Source organism: Pleurodeles waltl, chromosome 1_1 (genome assembly GCF_031143425.1).
Source record: "Pleurodeles waltl isolate 20211129_DDA chromosome 1_1, aPleWal1.hap1.20221129, whole genome shotgun sequence".
NCBI lineage: Eukaryota > Metazoa > Chordata > Amphibia > Caudata > Salamandridae > Pleurodeles > Pleurodeles waltl.
The window spans coordinates 818,967,281-818,991,045 of record NC_090436.1 but is presented as its reverse complement, the minus strand read 5'-3'; the positions used below and the strand labels follow the sequence as shown (position 1 = coordinate 818,991,045).

General features: G+C 41.5%; 1 protein-coding gene across 5 annotated transcripts in view; it reads left to right on the top strand.

Annotated features, from left to right (window-relative positions):
• Nucleotides 1-23,765, top strand: part of KANK1 (KN motif and ankyrin repeat domains 1) — a 561,634-nt gene that overhangs the window by 384,000 nt on the left and 153,869 nt on the right. Inside the window, exon 1 of one of the 5 annotated variants that reach the window (XM_069228602.1) lies at nucleotides 5,633-5,916. The exons of the other annotated variants lie outside the window; for them this stretch is intronic. The gene's annotated coding sequence lies outside the window, so the exon portion shown is untranslated. Of the gene's footprint in view, nucleotides 1-5,632; nucleotides 5,917-23,765 lie in introns of those variants that run through there. 5 annotated transcript variants of the gene reach the window in all.

Here is a 23,765-nt window from a genome sequence, read left to right as displayed (position 1 = left end):
TTTCTCCTTGCTTTAATATTGGAGCATTACCTATGCTTCTATTACTTTACTATGTGGAGCGATGGGGAAGTGGTACAGTCATTCCACATCTGTGCGTCTTGTACTTAATAGTGATCTGCTATTGCTATTCTTAAACAGCAGAGGCTCTGCTGCTGCTATCTCCGGCATCTGTGGTACACGGGTGCAAATTTCTTCTTGTGTCTGTGTGAGTCATGCCCATGGCATTCTTCTCTTCTGCTGCTGGTCTTGCTGTCCTTGCACTGCTTCCATCCAAGGAGATGTGTAATACTTACTAATTGCCTGGAGGTAAGGTCCTGTACTTTACTACTGGCTCCTATTAGGCAAGATATTTCACACCATCCAGGGCCTCCAGACTTCTACATATTATCATTCAGACATTGCCATGTCACCATCTTTTGCACTGATGGTAGTTTTCCATCTTACGGTGGATACCTGGTTGTTTACGAATGTTCTATTAACATTATGGTTCTGTATGTTATCCCCCTTCGGGCACAGTCTCCCTGGTCAGTTCCAGTCACTCTATTATTCAGGGCATCATGGCACTTCTACCCCTCTGGGGTAGTTATAACATTTCTGCATTATGATTATGGTTCCTTAATACATAGAGAATTTGCTGTGTACTTCACTCCCTTTAGGAAATGCCCATAGACATTTGTATATGAAGGTGGTAGGCGTGTTTTGTCTTTTAACTTGTAGTGATTTCCTATTTCCTGTAGGGATATTGTTTCCTATGATTGGCATTTGTGCTTCTTATAGGTTGCAATTCCTTTCGTTGATTCAGCGTTTCCTAAGTTGTTTTCAGTTTGTGAACTTCAACTTTGTGGGATTTCATCCCTGGTGAACTGTGTTTTGCCTTCCGTTCTGTGCTTAGCTAGGTTTCACACCTGCTGTCTTTTTTTAAGCTTTTGCTATTGGCGAACTGATGAGAACGATTCAGTCAATTGGCATTGACTTAGGTGTTTCAATAGCATTTATTTTACTGGGGTGTGTCTCCTCCACATTTTCCATTCTCTTATATTAGTACTATCTTGCTGATTACTCAGCTTCGTCCTTGTACATATTTTTATGACATTGTAGTGATGGCTTCTGTCTTGGTCGCGATATATATACATATATATATATCTCCTCCTTTGTCATTACATTGACAATTGTTTTTCTTTTCCTCCTGTGTGAGTTATACTTTTTTCTAAATGGTCCTAGGGATGGTTACTTTACCTCTGACAGTTTTTTTTTTTTCCTTAGGACAACTGTTGTTATATGCCGATAGTTGTGGTAATCTCCATATTTCTGCTTAAGCATTGTTCCATGCTTTCTTCTACACAAATGCACTCTGTTTTTTTTCCCATTTTATCTGTGATTTTACAGAATGGCTTGGCTAGAATATGGCCTTTTATGGCAAAGTAGCTATGGCTCAGTGGCATTGCCTGTTGACTCTGGGCCCCATATATTGGCTGAACATGGTTTCAATCCCACCTTCAAAGCAGGTGGGTTTTCTGTTCATATTTTCTACTGTCTTCTGACACATTTTGTCCTTCTGCCATGATGACGCTATTGCCTTGCTTTTCATCACCCTTCTGTCTTTTCTTGCCTGGGGGCCTTTACCAGTTCTTATTTGTTGGAATATTCTCAATCACCGGAATTCCTAAGAGCATCCAGTGTCTTACCTATATTTCTGGACTGGCTTGTTCTTGTCTAGGTTTTCTGTAGGATCATTCGTAATCTGCATTAAACTCTGCTATGCATCGACCAAGAGGCAGTTCCCTGAGGACAGGCATGCTCATTCTACCAGAGTCGCATGCGATCCCTACATTGGAATGCGGTGTTCCGGTCCATAGCTATCTGCCAGGCAATGCCATGGGCTTCCCTGCTCTCGTTTACCAAAACATTGCTCTCAGGACAGTCAAGTCCATTGTGGCAAATGCCCTTTTGGTCCTGCAGTCCTTGTCTGAAACTGGTTCACAGATCCACCTCTGGGGAAGGTATTACTTTGGTATCTAATTCTAAGGTAAGGAATCTGTGGCTAGATCTGGTCTCTACCAGATAAGGCATTACCGAAGGTAAGTAACTTGTTCAATAGGGTCTGTGTTGCACGCATCAAAATGAACAATACTTAAAAGATTTTAACTATTTCCAGCTTCAAACTAGATTTATAAAATGAAAATTGTATAATCTAATCAAAGAAAAATAGAAAGAACAGTGATTAAAAAGTGTAAATAGATTTCACCAGGACATTGAGAATCAAATAAATATGGACACAAGTAAAAAGATTTTTTTTTTCTTTTTTAAATAAGTGACACTTAATCTGTACATAGATCACAAGTAATCTGTCTTGTGAGTGCGCACAACTGGAAAGATGAGGTTGGTTAGGCTCAGGCAACTGAGTGACCAGTGGACTCTGTTTTCTGATCCCCAAAGTTCACCAGCTGGATTGGTTCAGAGGATTAATCAGATAAGGGGGTCCATAATGTCAGAAAGCTGCCTGGATGATCAATGTAGTGTTGATGGAAAAACAATAAGCCTCCGAGTAGAGAACGAACCTCTCTGCTGGATGTTAGCTACAATGGTATCCCATACTCTTTGCAGCTTCTCACGTTGGTGCGTTTTTAGTGGGAGTTATACGAATTTGGATACAGCTGGTGGTAGTTTTTGTGAAGAGATTTTAGAGATTAAGAAAGCTCTGGCTAGTTTGGGTCCTAGAGAAAGCTGCAAATGCCCCATAGTTTCGACTTCAGTGCATAACATTTTCTGGGGTCTTCTGTTGGGTGTCAACACTTTTCTTAATATTTTCCTACATTGACCAGTGTTTAGTGAAAAGCCGTGGTTGGGGAATTTAATGAGTATTTTGTTTGCACAAACTTATATTCTGACTAATCAAGTAATGGTGTGAACAGTGATAGTGTCTAATTCTTCCTGAAGTCAGTCGGACAGGCAACTGAAGATACAAACAAGGTCTTCTCTTCCAGCAATGTCTTCTCTTCCAGCAATGTCCACTGTCTTCCGCCTTTCAGGTTGCTCAGAATTTTCCAGAGGCCTTATTATGATATAGATCATTATGGAGAAAATGTGATGAAGAAAGGTGGAATATTTTATTTTTATATATATATATCGCCTCCTTTGTCATTACATTGACAATTGTTTTTCTTTTCCTCCTGTGTGAGTTATATTTTTTTCTAGATGGTCCTAGGGATGGTTACTTTACCTCTGACAGTTGTTTTTCTTACCTCTCACAGAAGTGTGTTGGGGGACTGACTTCTGATACCCTGGTGGTGAAACTCAAGTCGTCACTAAACGTTTGCCTTGTAAGCCCACACAGCAGAGTGCTAATGTTTAAAAAAAATGGTACACACTAAATATTGGGTTAATGAGCCCTCACAGTGAAATAAAACCCCAAACCTATTTTACTTAGTAGGCCTGGTCCCTACTTTCTCTAATAGGCCTAGGTGGGATTTAAATGTTTCTACTTCACACCTGCTTATGAAAGGGTTAGACTGCTTCCAAGCTATCCTTTGCTTTTAAAATCTGACTTAATAGTGAATTCAAATTTTGTAAAAAAAAAAAAAAAAAAAAAAAACATTCTTTAGGCTGCGTGAGCCAGAACTGACTTAAAACCAGCACCTACTCTTAGCTATCTAGGAGTGGGCAGAAACAGATGGCAGAATGAAGGGTGCTACCTATTTTGACTTGGAGATGCTGGAGTTAGCTTCTATTCATCACCAGGATTCTCCTAGACAGGCTCCAGCCACAATAGGAGACAAAAACAGCTTTGACCCTATCAGTTAGAGGAGTGCCCAAGAAGCTGAAGACAGGCCTGCCTGGTGCCAACTGGGTCCTGCCATCTTAAAATGGTGCTTCTCTGTAATTTAGTGTAAGGCAAAGAGGAAACAAAATGGGGGACTGTGAGGAAATTATGATTCGGCTATAGAACTCTTCAACATTCTTGGACTTGTGAAGAGTCCATCTGAAGAAGGCCCTGCTAGAAGAAGGATCCTGACTTCTCTCTACGGCTCCTTCTGGAGTAAGAGGGTGTACACCAGGATTCAAGGACACCCAAATCCTGCTGGCATACAGGGACTGAAATTGCTCTCCAAGAGTAATGTGGTTGTCCAACTGTTTACCTCTTTCATGGACTTAAGTAATGTAGGACTCCTGACCCCTAGGTGATCCAACTGGCTAATGAAGACTAGACCTTGATGGAAACTTGGCTGGAGAGAGATCTGGTACCCAGAGGCCTGCCTTGAGCTATGGGATGCAGGACTAGACTAGAAGAAGCATTTTCAAGCATCTTAGAGACTACATCTGAAGGTAAAACCTTTCACTGGGTCAACCTACACAGTGTATCTGGCGTCTGCCCCATCATGGTCGGCCTGAAATTGGGCCTTGGTCTCAGTCCATTGTGAACTGTTGCCTTTCCATAGTGCTTGGCATTTTATAGACACTTTTTGCTTTAAAACTTTAAAACCCCACATCTCTGGTCCCCCTTAACCTATTCTGATCATACATTTTCTCTACTTTTCTAAATTGGTTAGGGATTTTTATTGTATTGTACTTTTTATTTTAAAATTGTTGATACTGTTTGAGTTTAGCATTAGTTTTTCTGTGAATTACCTGCTGATGGTGCCATTGCTACTAGATGCTGAGCTGAGATTCTCTCTCAGAACTGTTTTTGCTCTAATGAGATTGGGTTTGTTTAGTTGACAGGGGTGTCCCTTCCAAATTAATAACACCATTTCAACAGCAAGCTTTCACGACTACAGTAATTTAGCATAAATATGTGTTTCTAGAAGAATCGAACAGCGTTTGTCTCTACAGTTGTGCTTGGTGTCAAAACCTACTGTCCCTAAGTCAGTTAAAATGTCTTTGTTTGCAGTACAGTCTCTGTTTATGATTAATATTTTATAGGAGACAGTGCATGGATTCAGCCCTGTTATTATTGGAGTAGGAGACAATGCATGGATAATTAATAATGCATTGCATGCAGCTAAATGAGAGCTGGGAGTAGTAACTTGCAAGGTTCACGCTTTGAACATCTCTGGCTGCCAGGAAAGTACATGTGGTGTTTGCTGCGCCGCAAACTAATGTCATGGGGGTAAACGAAGCAGGCATTGTTGTTGGGGTTGTATACTTACACGTTCACTGTTCTGGTAAATTTTGAATTGCAGTTTTCCACTGGTAGAAAAGTATATGGTATCTTGCCATGTGATTTCCCAGAATTCCTCCCGCCAGGTTGTCTCGCTTGTGGCCCTGCAGGCCGTCTTCTCCCAGGCACTGTCGGGATTGGTCAGCCCTGGGCTCGCGGAGGCCTCTGTTCTGGACCCAGTGCTTCTTTTTCGGAATGGGATCTATGCCTGCCGGTGTGTGAACTCTGACTGCTCAAACATACTATTTGCAACCTGGCGAAGGAAAGGGCAGGGCAGCCGACCTTTGAGTGAAACTGGGAGTTGAGGGCGAGCTGCCCTGTAGTTGGTTTCATGGGTGTGCGCCTTTAATAGTGGAAAAGCCTTTTTAGGGAAGTATTCAAGTGACGTGGAGTATAGTGCGTTTCCTACAGTAGGATGAATCACCGGCAGGAAAAAAAAAAGGCCTCCGCGGCGCAGTCTGTGCTTGAAATAGCTGAAATGCTTGAGTGAGAGGCCGTGGCATTGCAAGGAGGACGATGCCGGCGTAGGCGCGGGAGGTGGCGGTGTTCGCAGCACACTCGAGCCCTTCCTTCGATGCCCGCTAGCAGCACAACTTAGTGAAGAAGGCTCTGAGGAGAGGTGTACTGCTCACACGTTGCTTTCCCGGAGCCGCACCGCTTGTGAGCTGGCATGCAGGAAAAAAACTCTTTAACGAGGGAAGAAGACACTTTTGCTAAAGAAGCCTTTCGTCCTTAGAAGTAATACCGGTTTGTGACAGGTAAGGTGTTAACGATCTTGCATCTATTGTAGCAACATTTGTTAACAGCAAAGTTGGTTAAACGCTCTGTGTTTTCTTATGTTCGAATGTGTGTTTATTTAACTGCTACTAAACGCTGTTCAGCGATGGCTGCATGTGTGTTTTCAGTGCAAACCTTTAAAAAACAATAATCGCTGTGATGGATTACTTGGTTGCACGTTGAAGCACACTGTAGCGGCGACCGTATGTGTGCCAAGATAGTTAACAGGGGACAGATAAAAAGCGGAGCTGTGGAGTGGGGTTTTTGCCTTTGTTTTTTTCAGTTTACCCTTGTTGATAGTGTTCCCGCAGAAAGTTCCAATACCGCAAAGGTAATGCCATATCAGCGTGGCAAGTCCGCTGCTGCGGTCCCAGTGCCCTTGCAGCAGCAGCAGCCCTGCTAGTACCGCCGCAGTACCATGGCAGCCCATACAGTGCCACAGCAGCTGCGGTCTTCCCACTGGCACCGGAGCGGCCTTTCCATGCCCGCCTTGGCCCTGTGCATGGTATAGAATGTGTATTTGTAGCGCTGTCTCCCGCGAGGGTCTCCTGGCGCTGGCCCTGCACAAGCTTCAGCCATTATGGTGCACTTATGGCAGTGGAAGGCGTACGGCAGCTGTGTTGCTATCACAGCACTGGTGGTAGATACTAGCAGAGGTGGGCCCATTGTAGGGAACCCACCCTTCCGTTGACTGGCTCACAGCAGCAATTGTTTTTGTTGTTGTTTTTTTTGTTTTTGTTTTTTTACAGGTCAGAACTCGCGATCTCTTGACTACTGACCCACAAAGGAGGCCTGTCGAGTTATCGAGGTTCTTTGCGTCCATTTAGGTTTTGGGCCACGAGTGCTGTTTACCGTGGATACTTTGTTTATAGCACCGGCATTATTAAATTACGTAAAACTATTTTTAGAGCTCTTGAAAACTTTTTTAGGGAGAAAACTCCAGTGGATGCAATAGTAGGCGTGTCCACGCTCCTCAGGAAAAGCACACTCGTAAATGAAACTGAGTGGATTTTGGGCCCAAGCACCTCACGGTTCATCGCGGCAAATGCCACCAAGTAACTATTGTGCAGTGCGGCTGTGATAGCTGCGACAGCATAATAAACACGTGCTTGTAGGGTTCAATGCAGAGACCGAGAAGAACTTCAGCAACTCACCAGGTTAATGCGCTTTTGGGAAGGCCTCCCGTCGAGACACAAAATGCTGATTCCAGACAAGCTGACGGGAACGTGCTTCGTGTGTAATTAGGGCTTGCTCTTGTGCCAAGGTCCCTGCGCTCCTGGGTGCGGCGTGGGATATGGAGGTGAGGTGGAGCTGCAATAACAAAGGAGGTCCCGTCCTAACACAATCTGGCAGGGAAAGGTTAGTGGGTGGGGGTGAGAACTGATTATTTTTGAAGGGTGGCAAATAATATTGTTAACACGTTGCTTTGTTTCCACAGCTATTCATTTTGTACTGGCTTTATTTTTCACTGCACTTGATAAAAGCCTGCACGACTGATGGGATTGGTTTGTGTATTGCCACAACCCTTTATCATTCTGTTTCACGTATGACCGTAGCTGACTAATTTATTTCATTAGAGCAATTTTATTAAATAACAATATGGTTGCCCTGTTCAGTATGAAAAGGTACACATACATTACAAAAGTATGCTCACTGTAGTTACAGTGATGGCTACAAAGTGCACCATCCAGGTGTGACCATGCTTTGGAGGGCTGTCAGTACACCGTGTTCATTGAGCCTTGTCCCTCCAGATGTACACTCCTAAAGTGATATTGAAGCCTGTGGGCTTCATGTGCTCAGGTTGTATATTGATCACCCTTCTGAAAGATAAGCAATTCATTGCTGCCATATAGTCAAAGTGAGTAAAAGATTAGTTGGAAAAGTGATTTCCAACATGAATAGAATTGGGTTCAATAACAAGATAGATCATTGTTGAGGGCTTTTATATGTAGCGTCCAGACCAGCTTCGGCAAGGTCAGTAGTGCCTGGATTCAACCAGAAATAGCATCCATCACCAAAAGCTTTTTCAGATATTTGTTAATGTTATGTTTTTAAGCTGGAAATGGTATACCATGTAACAGATCTGTAAGCCCCAATGTCATTGCGGGTGCCCTCCCCATATCAAGAAAACAAAGTTGGAACTGTGAGGGAGAAAGTTGAGTCCGATGTAGTCATGGCATGGGATATCACAAATTCTACAGCACGTATTACCAGATGTCCCCATTTTCGTTGGCGTGGTTCTTGCGACTTCATCAAACATTTGTTTGAAGAATCCAACAGAGAAGGACTGCACCAGTGCTAGGGAGCAAGTACTTATCAAGCACATGAATCAAGGCGTCCCTAAATGTGGCAGATAGAGCAACTAAATAAATGGCACTTGTCCCGTCTCATGCAGGTTTCTGGCTTCCTCATAGAGAGGCTCCCTATGACCCATTAGGTCAAGTGATAGAGATACCCCGGAAAGTTTTGAAAAGTATCCAGAAACAACAAAATTGATGGTTAATCTGCAACAAAGAAACTAATTTTGTAATAGGTTGCCTGAAGACAGATTTCTAGGACAGCATTACTTTGTTATCCCAGATTACCAACACCAGCATCAGTCTAGTTCTGGTCAAGACCTGACAACTTTGTGGCACCATACCACTGCAACACGAGCATCGTCTTTTCCAGGGAAAAGGCAAAGCCAGCCCTAGGGTTGTTGGTACTTCTATGCTACAACTGGTCCCAAGTTCTCACATGATCATGTAATTCCTGATGAGAGTATACAGAGGTAATGCCAACAAAGATGGTAGGCATAGACTCTAACTGGTGGGTGTGGTAGGCCACGTGATGCGGCTACTGCATAGAATTAATGAAAAGCCAAGACAAACACACCTGGAACTAAAGCTTCAACTGTATAAATGAACGCGGAAGTAATATTGATGCATGTGGTGTACACCACTGATGTAAAGTTGTCTGTTATATCTATGTTACGTTAAAACCAATAAAGACGATTTGGCAAAAAGCAAAGAAAGACACCGTGGTGCAAACAAGTAAGTCCCATCACACCAAAGAGTTCACTGAGTGTTTTCAGTCTGCCTTCTCAGTCTCAAAAGTGACTGGTTGATTGATATTGGCTGTTTGGCCATTAAATCATTTTGCACCGAAACAGAATTCAAGAATGTAACGTGTGTTGTTTTTTTGGCTAATTATCAAATATCGGAGCTTCATTTTTACCTTTTGGTATAATGTCAACACCCTTAGTATTCGCCAGATATCTGTCAGTGGTGGCACAACATTAATCACACCAGCCACATATTGTACCCATAGCTGGACAATTACATGGTGAAAAGGACTTCTGTTCAGTAATGTCACCTGGGCACAAATGAGACCGTAACACACTTCCCATTTGGTATGTAAACTCCGTGTACAAAAGTCATGTCTGACCACCCACTTAATGAACGCTCAATTGGGCTGACAGAAACACGCCGAGTATGGTGGGAACACTACAAAGGAGCGAACAGTATTTTAAAGCATGATTCCTCCATCAAGCATAGTGACCTCTGAAAGTGAGAGCCATGATGAAGGTTGGAATTATGTCATTCATTAGTTACCTCGTGTGAGAATGCTCTGGAGTCCAGTGCAATAATAACTCAACAGTTAATCGTTTGTCCACACTGACTTGACATTCGCATAAACCCCTTTCTTACCGCATCTTGTGGCCCTTTACCCATCCCACAGAAATATAACAGTGATATAAATTTGAAGGGTTTTTCAGTCAGGTTTTATGTGAGAATGATGCCTGTGATGTCTAGTTTTATTTAACATGATTTCTGCTATTTAGGACAGTTTGTGTAAATGTGTAGCTATTTTGTTGCCCTCAGTGATTCTTTCCTGTCAGTGACACATGCCTTCTTACTTATCTCGTTATAAGTTAGGGTGTGTTTTTTTTTAATTTTATTTTTAATCTTACCATTCCTTTAATATTATGTTCTGCTCAATATGTAAACACAGTGAACTACTTTGTGTATATGCCAGGCTTTTAATGTAACCAGTAAGTAATTTGAATGTATATAATACAAAGACTGCTTTTTGTCCTGCTGTAATTTTGCACAGGGATATGTATATAAAACAGAGTAAGTTTCTCTCATGTTCGAGACATCTTGTTTTTGTTTGGGAAGAGGGACATTTATCCGTGGATCAACTGAATGGATTTTTTTTTTCTTTTTACAAAGTTTGCTTTCAATAATGTTTCTCCTTTCGCCTAATAGTGTTTAACTTATAATTCGTTTCCGTCCCCTGTTTTCTTTTTTTTATGCATAGTCGCTTTTTCAAGTGCTTTCTTGCGGACAAGCTCCCTTTTATTGACAGCCTGATTTCTTACTTCCAGTCACTGTTTCTCACCAAACAGTCTGTACTCTTCCTCAGGTTAAACATTCCCCTACAACCATTTGAGAACGATCTGTATAAAAATAGGGTATCTTGTTTATAATGCAGACAATTGGTAACCAAAAGTGGGGCAGAAGCTTCTTCATGTAAGTAGCTAAAATAGAAATTCCTTCGCCAAACTCAGCCAACGTCGCTTGCTACCAACCTTTTCACTTTGATTTCAAAATTTGTTTGTATAAACTATTCATGTGGCAGTATATCTCAGTATTGTGTTTGTTGCTGGTCCTAACAAGTTGCACCACTCACTCATAATTACTAATTTTCCTTGTCTTACCCTGCCTTTGCTCATTGCATTGTCACGAACGGTTAACGTCTCTACAATCTTTTCCCTTCTATTCTCCCGCTCTAGTTGTATTGAAAATTTGCTGCCCTCAATCTCTAGTTCGCATAGTTCTTTCTACTAATTGGCAATTTAGGGTTTAAGCATAAGGCCTAAGATATTATGGGAACCATTAGCATATGTGTTGAGCTTAAAGCCAGAATTTCCTCATTTGAAAAGTAAATCTTTAGGTACACTTAAAATACATATGGAAATACTAATGAAAAAATCTGAGCACCTGATGATGATGTCTGGTTGGTGTTAGTTTGTTTTTAGTAGACACAGCTAGAAAGTTGTGAAATGGGAATACCCCTCTGACACTGCTGTCAGAAACGAGGACTCAGTCTTGATTCTCATCAAAGTATGCTATTGCATTTGTTGGTAATTTGAGCTTCAAATTAGTTCAGTTTTATAAAGATTGTGTTTTGATTTAGATATTTGGCCTATACTCTGTTTTAGTTCTGCCGCAGAAATATATATTGTTTTTTTTTTTTTTTTTGCTGGGCTGTCTCCTGCCAACCGTGGGCATAAAATAATCTAGTTTTACTCGCTATCAGTTTTTTAGTGGGATGAGATTCTATTTCATTTTATTGAACAGAAGGATTTCTTCTGGAGTACCATGCTTGAGACATTCTGGTTAGGAAGGAGGAGGAGGTTAGTGATGGCGAACTGTAGTTTAACAAGTGACTAGTCCATGGGACCCTATATTGCTACTTTTGAACTTCAATAATCAAATCAGAGCTTTTTGGAAGTTGTAATTTTGGTTTGATCCAGGTGAACCAATTGAGTGAATGAACCAAATGACTATTTGTAAAAGCAAAACCAAGAACTAGAGCAGAGGTATCCAGGTGGTCTCCTACAACTAGGGTAACCAGTCTACTAAACATGGACTTCTTGGAGAATTAATGATAGTAGTTCCTTGTACCTTTTGATTCTGTAGTGGGATTGCTTTGCATCTTCCAGGGAGCTGTTGGTAATAAGAATTGTCAAGTGCTTGTGCTTTAGGGATTGTTTGGAGGAGGGCATTTATTTGAATTCTCAATTAAACTGAATTTAACGCTTGTTTTAATGGGGGAAGGGTCTGCTTTTTCTTGGGAGCACCATGTGCCTGTCAGATGCAATGATGCTTCAAGCATTGCACCTGAGTTAGATTCCTCAGTGTCCTAGTGGTTTGGAAGTGGTGTTGCATTGAACAGGTTTATAATTCGAAGAAAGGCTTTGCAGGCACCAACCTGTTCTTCTTTCCCGTCCCACCCCATGAGTCACGACCCACTCCACCCACCCCATCACTCTCCATGTACAAGACAGGATCCTGTTTTTCCCAGTGAGTATTTATACAGCAATTACACACATGCTCAATAACGTATTTGCCTGTGCTTCTTTACCATACCACCCCACCAGTCTCAGCCCACCCCATGTACAAGACAGAATCCTGGCTTTCCCAGTGAATATTTTCAGAGCTGTTAGACACGTGCTCATTAACCCTGGCATGGTGCTAAACTGAGCTGCTGTTGTATTTTCGAGGGTAGGATTTTGCTGGAGTCGAGTTTATGACTATGCTGTGTCACCAAAGCCAAATAAAAATACTTTGCATATGAAGTTGAACTGTCTGAGGGAGATGGGAGTCCGTTTTCACTGTTATGGGGTGTAGGATCCATTTAGAATATGGAAAGGATTCCTTCCAGCTCAAGGCAAGTTAAACACAGCTGGTTTAGTGTTGTAGGGAGTAACCGGGCCCAGTGGCAGATGTGAGTCTCTTAATGGATAAGGTATAATGGTTAAAGAACCAGTATACTCATAGCACCTGCACTCCTATCTCCCAATCCAGGTGACACATTCAAATCACTGGGAAGAACACATATCTAGGGCTTTATCCTAGGTGGCGCCTGGTGTATTTCATTAGAAATCCTTCCCAACTCTGCTATTGGGTTGGAAGACGAGTCCGGTCATGGAAAGACATCCACAGCGGAATATTTAATCAGAGGTTTACCCTGCTGGTTTTGGGCATGCAGCTCGAAGGGCTTTCACAATCAGGATCACAGTCCTTCAGAATCCCACTACTAAGTAACTAGTGCTCTCAAGCACCAACCAGCTGTTTATGGTAATAAGCAAAAAACAGTTCCTCCAAGTACAACCGCTGGTTGGGAACAACGCAGGACAAAAGTATTGCACCCATCCGCTCATGGCCCACTGTGAGCAGTGGTGTGAAACCATAGGTGGTAGATATTTTGCTATACAGGTGGCAGAGAACAGGAACCCGTTCTCTTATGAAATCTGAGCTATTCGTTCTTCGCTTTTGTTCAGTTAATAGCTGAAAGGGTAATTTTGAGTTATGGTTGCCACTCCATTCAGTGCCTAGAGCCTTGCTTGTTAGAGTGTGAGGCAAAAATTATGAAGTAATCGAACTGAATGAATATTAAAACGTAGTTCAGGTGATCAATAAAATATTTGCTAATTCACTATATACTGCAAAAGTAAAATATACAAATTCAGCAATTTTTCATGTCTTTATTTGTAATCTGTTTTCTCCAATGACACAGAAAAAAGCAAACCATGAGTAGGTTTCCTTTAACTAAACTGAGCATCTTCCACTGCGAGTGCTAACGTAGCCAACCACGGCAGACCAGTTATGTAAATGTGTGTTTGTGCGTACCTTTGCGCAGGTAATAAGCATGCAACTTCATATTTGTCAGCAGGGTATGACTGTGGTGTTTAGATCCTGTTCTCCCTGTGTTTACCATGCCTTAAGGAATTAATGCATTCATTTCGACATGTTTACCTTTGTGGTAAGCAAGCTAGGAAGGTTTTGAAACCTCACATTTCACATGTTAAATAATGCGGTATAATAGTGGGTTCATTCGCTAGGTATTGTAAAACGGGAGCGCAGAAATCCAGAGTTTAGTGATGAGTACTTAATGTACCTGTCCACGACAGGGAAGAGTGCGCCATGCCTCAGTGCAAGTTACCTGTAAGTAACTCTGCAATCTGTACACTAGAACAAGTCACCCAAATCTTAGGCCAACATCTGCAGGTATAACCTTCACTTTAAAATCCTCTGCTGTCGAAACCTTATAGATGCGCGATATCTCTGAAGGCTCTGACCACAACTCGCCCTTGAATTCTGTGACTCTGTTCTTGCAGAAAGTGGTTGTAATTCTTTTGGCACAGTGGTCAAATGGCTGAGTTGCTGAAAGGGCAGGTAGCCAATCACTTACCCGGCCATGGGAACGGACTTTGGTTGGAAACTGGACATTTTTCGAAGATGATCAAAAACCTTGAAAGTTTTGCCATGCAACAAACGGGACAGAGATAACTTGTTTGTCATTTATTGAGATGTTGGCTACGTTTCCAGCTCTGTAATAGGAAGGCCTGAGTTTTAAATCTTGCTTTCCTGTTACATTGAAATGAGTAATCCTGAGCACATCCCTTTATCTTCCTACGTTTTCTCAACCACATAATTTATGAATCTCCTTAAATAGTCTAAATTCCATTATTTATGGCTATATGCAAAACCTAACCTTCACCAACCTAAAGTAATAAGGGATACCTGGTGTTCCAAGCAATGTTGCTAACATTGTTTTTATGATGTTTCCAGTTGAATTTACCTACATGAATGTACCATAGCATTTTACTACACATATTATAAATTGGTTTCATTGTTAAATTCCTCTCTATGCCACATTTCCTGTTTAAGGAGGATGTCACTTAGTTTTTTTTTTTTTTTTTAAAGAATATTGCATCCTTTCAGTTTAAACTTTTAGAGTGTGCTGTACTTTTTTTAACAAAAGTCAGGGCAATATTTTACATTTTTAATTCAAAAGAAGAGGTTTGCAAACTATTTTGTGTCCTTCCAAAATGTGCATCATATCCTTATCATGTGCCATCATTATATGATGTCAAGCAAATTAGGCTATTTGCCTAATTTATTTCGTCTTCGGACCCGCTACCTGTAGAGTTTGTGCTAGCAAGAGTTTCCAGTAGCTACTGCTGTACAACTAACCTGTTTAGACTGAGCAGTTGGCTGTGCCGGACTACGGGTATAGAGGACATTAAAAGAGATTTTAGCAAAGATCTTTTAAACAGTAAATCTATAATCGTCTGCTTATCCTTTAATGAAAGTCGTCAGTAGATCCCAAAACAGTGAGTCAAGAGAGCAAAATGGGTGCAAGGTCATTACTTGGTGAGTTTTTTTTTTTTTTTTTAAGTCAACAAGCTGAACCACATTTTCCAGCAGCATTTAGTTTTCTAATCTGAAAAGATAAAGCTCACAGATTGTTTTGTTGCAGGGACAAGAGGTAAAGTTAACCTTGTCCACATTGTGAAGTCCACCACGCACAGGTATGCACACTTACTTTAGCAGATTGGTGCGAGTCGTTCATGGGAAGGGGCTAGTATCAGGCAGCAACACTAAGACATGAATGTCATTTGGAGAGTATAACCACTGTGCGAGAGATGATGGCTTTCCAGAATGGACGGTTTGGCTATAGGTTGTTCTGCCACATTTGTGTAGTAAATACCCTGTTTGCCTCACTGTAAATCAGGCCATTGTGTGCACTCCAATGAAGTCGCACAGTTGTTTTAGAAAACCAAATTCCATTAGAAACATCTAGATTTTCTTTTGTCATAACTCTATAGTGGTTAAAAACAGACATGCATAATAGAATACAATGGGTGTGTAATGTATTATACGGCATATTGTATACCTTTTTTGAGTGGTCTGTTTGGAAGAGTCACAGAACAACCCCTTCACATTTGGATTAACAAAAATTGGCTAAAGTGTTAAAAAAAAAAAAACGGAAACCTCCCTTCACCATTCTGCATCCTCAAGTATGATCACAGTAGATGTAATTTAGTTCACAGTCTCAAAGAGAAACTAATGGAATCTCTAAAGCTTTACTTAACTTGCTTGGAAGTTGAATTGTAGCTCATAAATCCCTTCAGATATATCCTTTTAGTTATTGTAAATATTCAGAAAGAGTATGATATATATATATATATATATATATATATATATATATATATATTTCTCCTCTAGACTTGTATGCTTGTTGAGCATATAAAAACGTGTGTTTTACCTGCCATATTAGAAGCTATGCGGGTAGGATGAATGTTCGACAGCATAACGCATTAGAATTGTTTAGTCTCACTGTTAGAACTGTAAGTAGTCCTGACAAATTTGTAAAACACAAAATCCAGATGGTGCCTAAATAACTCTATATGTGCCTTTATCCCAATATACTTGGTTGTTAAAAAGTACAATAACAGTAGCTCAGTCCCTGACATCTTCAGGTTGTCAATGTTAGAAAGAACTACAGTTAACAGGAGAAAGGACTTCAATCGGAAAAGTTTGGATCTTTTCCCTTAACCCCAGCTTGCTGCTTCGTTGTGCCACTTTGTGGACATTGTTGCACATCCCAAAAATACAAGGTTGCCAACTGGCCACATTTGTCTCTGCTTTAGGTTGTCGCTAGTATATATATATTTTTTAAATAATTCTCTAGTTCTGCAAGTCCAGATGTGCAGTGTTGTTGGACGAAACAGGACTGGTTACTCAATGAGATGCTGACGGTGCTTTGCACGTGGATATTAAAAGGAATCTGGGGTGTTACACTGCATCTCTGAGCACCATTTTATTTCATCGGTTTAATTCAACATTTTATAGTGTTGTTTTATGAGACCCAACACCTTACGTTTTTCAGCATTGCAATGGTTTCATTCAAGGCTCTTACGCTTACTTTAGGATTTAAAAAAAAACTGTAGCTGAATCATTGTGCCGGTGCTAACTTACTTTCTCTGTGATCTCATGGTGCTCGGCTACACCCATAATATTGTGTAATTAAGTTTCACCTGTTTGTTTTTTCTTTATATATAATGCAGCCCTAATTGCTTGTATGTTGGAACAACGACTGCCATTACATTGAATAGCTCTACAACAATGGTTTTACAACAAATATGCCTTTACCACGGATGTCTTTACCACGAAAATGTACTTTTTATTTTTTTACAGGTAATATAAACCATATATATATATATATATATATATATATATTTTTTTTTAACAAAAAAACAAAGATTAGAAGGGTTTTATGGTTAGGTTCAGATTTTACACACACAACACCATAACAATTCAGCTGTTAGTTAAAGTAACTATAACTCACACTCTCGCCATGTACAGTTTTCTCATCAATAATTTTACTGCAGATGTTACAGAGATATCAATGGTGTCATAGAAGACGTCATGAGTGATGTAATATCTGGGATAATTACCAGTGCATGGCGAGGGAGAGAATTATAGATACATTAGGGCACCAGTTATAGTTACTTGAAATAACTCTATCAGATGAATTTCTATGTTTTTGTGTGCTTAAAATCTGAACCTAACTGTAACGTGCCTAATGTCCCTTTACATTATTATTTTTTTTTTAAGGGAACTTCTGTTTTAAAAAAAAAATCTATTTCCCAACTTTAACATCCATGTAACCTTTGTTTTTTTCAGTGAATTCCTAGGATTTTTTTTTTTAATGTTAAGTAAAAGGCCCATCCCAATGCACAGTGTGTGAGAGGTGGGGGGGGGGAGGGGAGTTGGACGTAAGGCCTGTCCTGGCATTGTCCTGCCCCCATCCAAGCTTGCTGCTCCTGCCTCCCTCCTCCTTGCCAATAGTTGTCCAGATCCATGTCCCTGCTCCCTCATTTCAGCCCTGTGTGGCTGTTAGTCTGCCACCACCCTTCCCACCTGCCATGAACAGTTAGCTTGTGCCCCATCCACCTCTCCCCACCCTCTGTTGTCTGAGTCCATGCACCAGCCCCCTCCTTCCTGCCCTGCATGGTCCGATGTGCTGCCACTGTCCACCATTTATCTTGATGTCCCTGCCCACTCCTTCTGCCCTCTGTTGCCCAATTCTGTACCCCATTATTGCCCTCCTGCTTGGTCTCAGTGCATAGCCTGCTACCCCTATGCTCCTCCCCCTGCCCTACGTACAATGTCTGTGTGCTTGCCCCTACTCCCTCCTTTTTGCCCACCATGTTATATGGACCTGCCACTGTTCCTATCTACTCTGAGTGTTCTGTTGAGCTGGCACTGCCCCTCCCACCTGCTTAGCATGGTTATATGACTGCCACCTCTTCCTGCCACCTCCACCCTACCTGTCCAGGTTCCATGCCCCTACCCCCTGAACCCCTCCCTCCTGTTTTCTGTTTTGCTGCCACTCCCTTCTGCTCTCCATGTTCTTTTGTGCTGCAACTGCTCCTCCTGCTTACCCCATGTGGTCTGTTATGACACCCTTTCCCATGCCCTTTCTTGTCTGTGACCATCTCCTACCCATTTCTTCTGTCTTCCATGGCCCTTTGTGCATGTCTTTGCATCCTTCCTCTTGCCCACCACAGCCGTTCTGCTGCCACAGCCCTTCCCACCTACCCTATGTGGTCAGCTTGATGCCCCGAACCCCCTCCAACCTTCCCTCCGTTGTCTGTGTGATGCCATTATAGGTTCACTGTTGCCCTTCATAGTGTGTTGCGCTTTCTGTGCTCTTCACACCTGTCCTCCATGGTCAGCTTGCTGCTCCAGCCCTGCACCTTGCCCTCCATTTTCCATATGCAGGACCCTATCCCTCCCTCCTGCCTTGTCTGTTGTCGTGCCTCTGCCCTCTCCATCTTGCCCTTCATGATCTGTTAAGCTACAAGTGTCCCTCCTGACCGTCCATTTGGTCAGCTTGCTGCCCTTGCCTCTTTCTCCTCTGCTGTTTGTTGTCCATCTGCATGGCCCTATCCCCTTCCTATTGCTTTCCATGGTCTGTTGCACTGCTGTCCCGCTTGCCGTGTGTGCTGTATGGTGCTACTGCAACCCCTGAAGCCTGCCCTGTAAGGTCAGTTTGATGCCCTTGCTGATCTAACTCCTGCCCTCTGTCATCACAGTCCATGTCCATACCCATTTCTCCTGCCCTCAGTGATCCAATGTACCATACTTGCCAAACATTTTTAACTTGGTAAGAGGGAGATTTTGAAGAAAGAAAAAAAAACATGGAGAATTGATTTTTCCCATTGACTTACGTTGAAAAAAAAGGAGGTTTCAGGCAGGAGACAGAAAAAATAAAGCCCTTTTGGGCTTAAAAACTTCAGAAGTCTTCTGCCTGAATCAGGTCTTTTGGCATGCATGGTTGTACTGTCCCTGCCCCCAATACTGCCAAAGGCTCTCTTGCCTGTCCTTCATGGTTGGTTTGTTGCCCCTGCCCTCCATGTTCCATTGTGCTGTCTCTGCCCCTCCCGCCTGCCCAGCGTGGTCAACTTGTTGCCTCTGCACCCTTCTCCTTGCCCTCAAATATTCAAGTACGGTCCCCTGGCATTTGCCTCCCCACAGTATTCTAATGAACAACTAGATTGCTAACATTCTATATATATTACAAAAGTGTGGCATACCTGATGTCCTCTTGATGTAATCAAAACTGTTATACCTAAAACATATCCTTTAGAAATTATTAAAATGAGAGGGTCTTATTCCAACAGAAATTATGGTTAGTGTACTAAAGTAAAATGAGAGCATATTTTCTGAGTTCTTGGATAGCGACAAAGCACTTTTAAATTATTTGCTGTATTTACGTTCTTTTATCTAGTTGATCACTTGATTATATGTTACACTTAAGGCAGAGTATGTAGAGTTACGGTCAGAGCTTTGCAAATAAGGAACCAGGTTTGAGTTTCGCCATCAGCTCGACATCCTGTGGTTCTGGGCAAATCACTTAATCTCCCCACGCTTAGAGCCCAAAGGAACATGTCCTTGTGTAACGTAACTCATGCTCATGTAAAGCACTCCAATACATTCAGGTCAGGTCTGTGCTATATAAAACTGCAAAAAAAGCTTTTGCACACTTCTATACATGGGATATATTTGTGCTACATTTAGGTCTGGTGGCCATCTTGGGAGACTTATTTTTTTATGAAGCTACCTAATCTCCTCATTTACATACTGGTTGAAGTGCAGACCGCCAGTCAGATCCCAGCATGAGACCTATGCTTAGGCTCTGCCCAGATATCTATTTCTTTTTAATTTAATATCTCAAAAACTGCTGAAGGACTTTACACCAAATCACAAAAAGTACACCTTCTGTACCAAGACCTAGCTTTCTGCCAAATTTGGTGTAATTCCCTTGCCACCCAAAAATCCTCACAACCCTAAACCCTTAAATATCCCCTATCACTCAAAAACCCATACCAGCCCTAAACTCGAAACAATCCCGCACCACCCAAAAACCCATACTTGCCCTAAAAACTCCCTTATTACCCATGCCCACCTAAACCCTAAAAATTCCCTTACCGCCCAAAAACCCATGCCAAGTATAAACCCTAAAAAATCTTTGCCATCCAAAACTCATACCCACCCTAACAGTTACCCTATCACCTGAAAACCCATACCCACACAGACTTAGTCCTGTACTACCCAAAAACCCATACCCACCCTAAACCTTAAAAATTCCTGTACCACCCAAAAAACCATACTCGCCCTAAATTCGAAAAATCTGCCTGCCTCCCAAAAAACCATACCCACTCTAAAAATTCCCCTGCCACCCAAAGACTTGCACCCACTGTAAATCCTAAAAATTCTACGTGTGTGTGTGTGTGTGTGTGTGTGTATATATATATATATATATATATATATATATATATATATATATATACATACACACACACACACATACATTCACTTAAAAAACAAAGGTTACAGGGATGTTATAGTTAGGCTCACATTTTACACAAACCATACAAAATTGTACAAAACCATAGAAATTCACGTGTTGTAATTAGACTTAGTTCAATTAACTGCACGTTTGACAGTTCTCCCTCACTGGGAGCGGAGTATTTTCTCTGGCTTGTCCGCAGCTGTCAGAGCAAACAGCTGTCACAGGGTTGGGCACCCCAGGCCATAACAGGAGCCGGCCCTGGGGGGTGGCGGTCCCCAGGGCCATCTGCGCCTCCTGGATGGAGGCTGTGTGCCTCCCCACCTTCAACAAATAGCACTGTGGAGGTAGTGATCCCAGGGGTCCGATTGCGATCCCCTATTTTTTTGTAAATTAGCCCCGGGGAGATAGCACTCCCACCCCCCCACATTTAATTTTATAGAAGCCCCGGGTAGGTAATGGGGCCACCCAAACCCCCGCATTATTTCACAGTGTGCCAGAGACGTGGCCCATCCCCCCCGAATTTGCAGCATCATCACAAAATCGCAGCAAAAATGTTTCTTTAGCCCCGGTTTGATGTGTTGGCAGCCAATCATAACTCTGCAGTCTCTTACACGAGCTCTTATTATTTGCGAAGTCGTCAAGGAAGATCTGCGTCCCTAGATATACAAATTCATTTTCACTTTAATAGCTCAAACTACTGAACTGACGTTTTTGACACCCCCTTTTCTTCACGACCCCCACTTGATGGATCGCCCCAAAACTTTCCGTGCACAACAAGAATCTTAAGCATGTTTTTTTGTGGAAAATTTTGGGAAGCTTTGTCAAACGGTGCCAAAGAAAAAAGCTATGTCAAAAAATGCTTTTTCTATGGAAACATGGTCCTAACTATGACTACCTAGTGGCAACTGCCACTATGTTTTTTGTGTGTGTGTGTGTGTGTGTGTATATATATACATATATATATATAAACATATATGTATATACATATTTAAAGGCTTTCTACTTACTTGCAAAATGCTTACATTTACCACGATTTTCTTGGTAAAATGCATATCCATTGTAAAAATTAAAATTGTTGTAAAGAACTTTCAAGATAAAGGCCTTTTTGTTGTAGAGGCATGTCGTTGTTAATGCTGTTTCCCCGATGTAGATTAAAGCAGTGTAAACAGTTTCTCTCTATCTGAAATAATCAAGGGGCACCATCAAATTTTCTCAGAATATTGCCCAAATAGTTATTGATGTTGAAGCTGTTCTTTCGTGGCTTGCCAGTATTCTTAGTTCTTAAACCCAAGACTCGTCCAACAAGTGTTAGTTTCTTGGCAGTGGCTAAATCTGAACAATGCATGTTTCCCAGGTGCTGGTTTACTGTTTTCTTTTCATTAGCTACAGCAGCTCTTGTGAAACTGTGAAATATTGTGCACATGGCTACCAACAGTATTCTTGTGCTTTTCGTGTAAGTCAAATGCATTATCATTTCCTAATGTGTCATATGACCAGCCTTCCTCCTGGTCTCTAATGCCATTAGAAAACACTGTAGAAGGATATGAGATGCAGCTGAAATACTTTTGTTTTCTTGTTTGTACAATCATATCCGTAGATATCTTTTTCAAGTTTGCGTTGGTATAAAACTGTTTGCCGTCTTAATTTTCCAAGCGTCAAACCCCACCCCCCAACCCCTTTTTTTCTATTTTATAGTAAGGGGCATTATTTTTGTCCTTTTTCCCGTGGAAGTATTTCGCCAGAGAGCGTATTTGTAGTATCTGTATTTGTGGCTCAGAAAGGTAACTCAGAGTAGGAAAGTCTTCTTACAGCTGTTGTATTATGATAGGATTTATATAGCTCTTACTACCACTGGCGAGGCATTGAAGTGCTTTACAGAGAGTTGCACACTACTCTAGAACCCATGTATTTTGGTTAATTCAGCGATTATTGTTGGGTATTGGGATTAGTCTGTTGCTCTCAAGGACATCATTCCATGCTTTTGTTTTTAGTAGGCTAGATTAGTAGGAGTTAGGTGTGATCATTAGTGGGATCTACATGTGTTCTTGCAAATTGGTGGTGGTGTGAATTTAAAGGCTAGAGTTGGTTGGGTATTGTTGGGGTTCATGGGTATGGTTTCAAACATAAAGGTTGTGATCTGTAAAATTAGTTAGAGGTGATTTACAAACCCAGAATAAAGGAAACTACACAAGAGGGTGTGTAGCCTACATGGGGTTTTGTCAACTACAAAATCACAAAACATGGAATGTTTCCACCACAAAACATGTCATTTTCCACCACTGCCTTATGTGCTAAACCAGGGGACAGGGTTAAACTAGGGAAGTAGTCCTCTGTCCACTATGAAGGCAAAACTAGGCACACCGCACCACGTCACAGGACAAGCTCAGGACCTGGCTTTGTCAAGGACATCCCTAGGCCTTTGTGTTCAAACTATCAAGATGCCCTGACCAAGATGAAGGTCAATATACCGGATACACCTACAGTTGGGAACTCGGGATAAGGCCATAACCCAGTATGCCATGACATTGGAGATGTGTTAAATACCTGATTCAAAAATATAATCTCACATGCAAATAATGGTTTCTTTCTGCAGTTTTACATCCTCAGATTCCATGCTTCCCTGAAAGGCCTTGTCTGGCTATATTCTAAAACCACACATTTATCTTCACCTAGAATTTTGGATTGTTCTTCCAAAGACCTATCCATAGTTTACCTGCTTTTTCTCCCTGAATGTAACCTACTCTAGGTCGCATGCCTCTCTCCCTTAATGTACTCCTGTTTAGAATAAATTACAGGGTAAAACACCAGGTTGCAATGTATTCGGTTAGTGCTTCCTGGAAATCCCTTCTATGGGATTTGCAAGAAAGTCTTTAACTTACCCAGTGATATCTTCTCCCCCACTCCCACCTGGTTATTAACACCGCCACTCCACCTCCTTGAGCTCCTAACTTTAATAAACCTCATCTTCAGCTCATACATTTGTTTATCTGAAATGTTGAGTCTGAGTTCTCTGTCCTCAGTAGGAGCACCTTATGCACACTTGTAAGGCTTGTTTTCCCGTTTCATATGAACGTGATTCATGGAAACAACCATCATTGGAGAATCAGATTGTTGACGCAGAGAAATCCTAGATATATTTTAGACTGAATAGTGGATTTCACATATTCCTCGAAGAACTGAATTTGTTTTGAGGGGATATCATCAAAAAAAACTCATAAACATCACAAATAACATATGCAAAAACAGTTCAACCTCAATTACCACACCAGTTTATTAAGAAGTAAAAGATTTATTTCCCTATATCAACAACGCTAAAGTCATGAAAATAATTCTCAAAACACAAATGATACCCATAGAGGAATAATAAAGGCTGATTAGTATGCCTTATGTATCTGAGTTTAATCAATGCAAA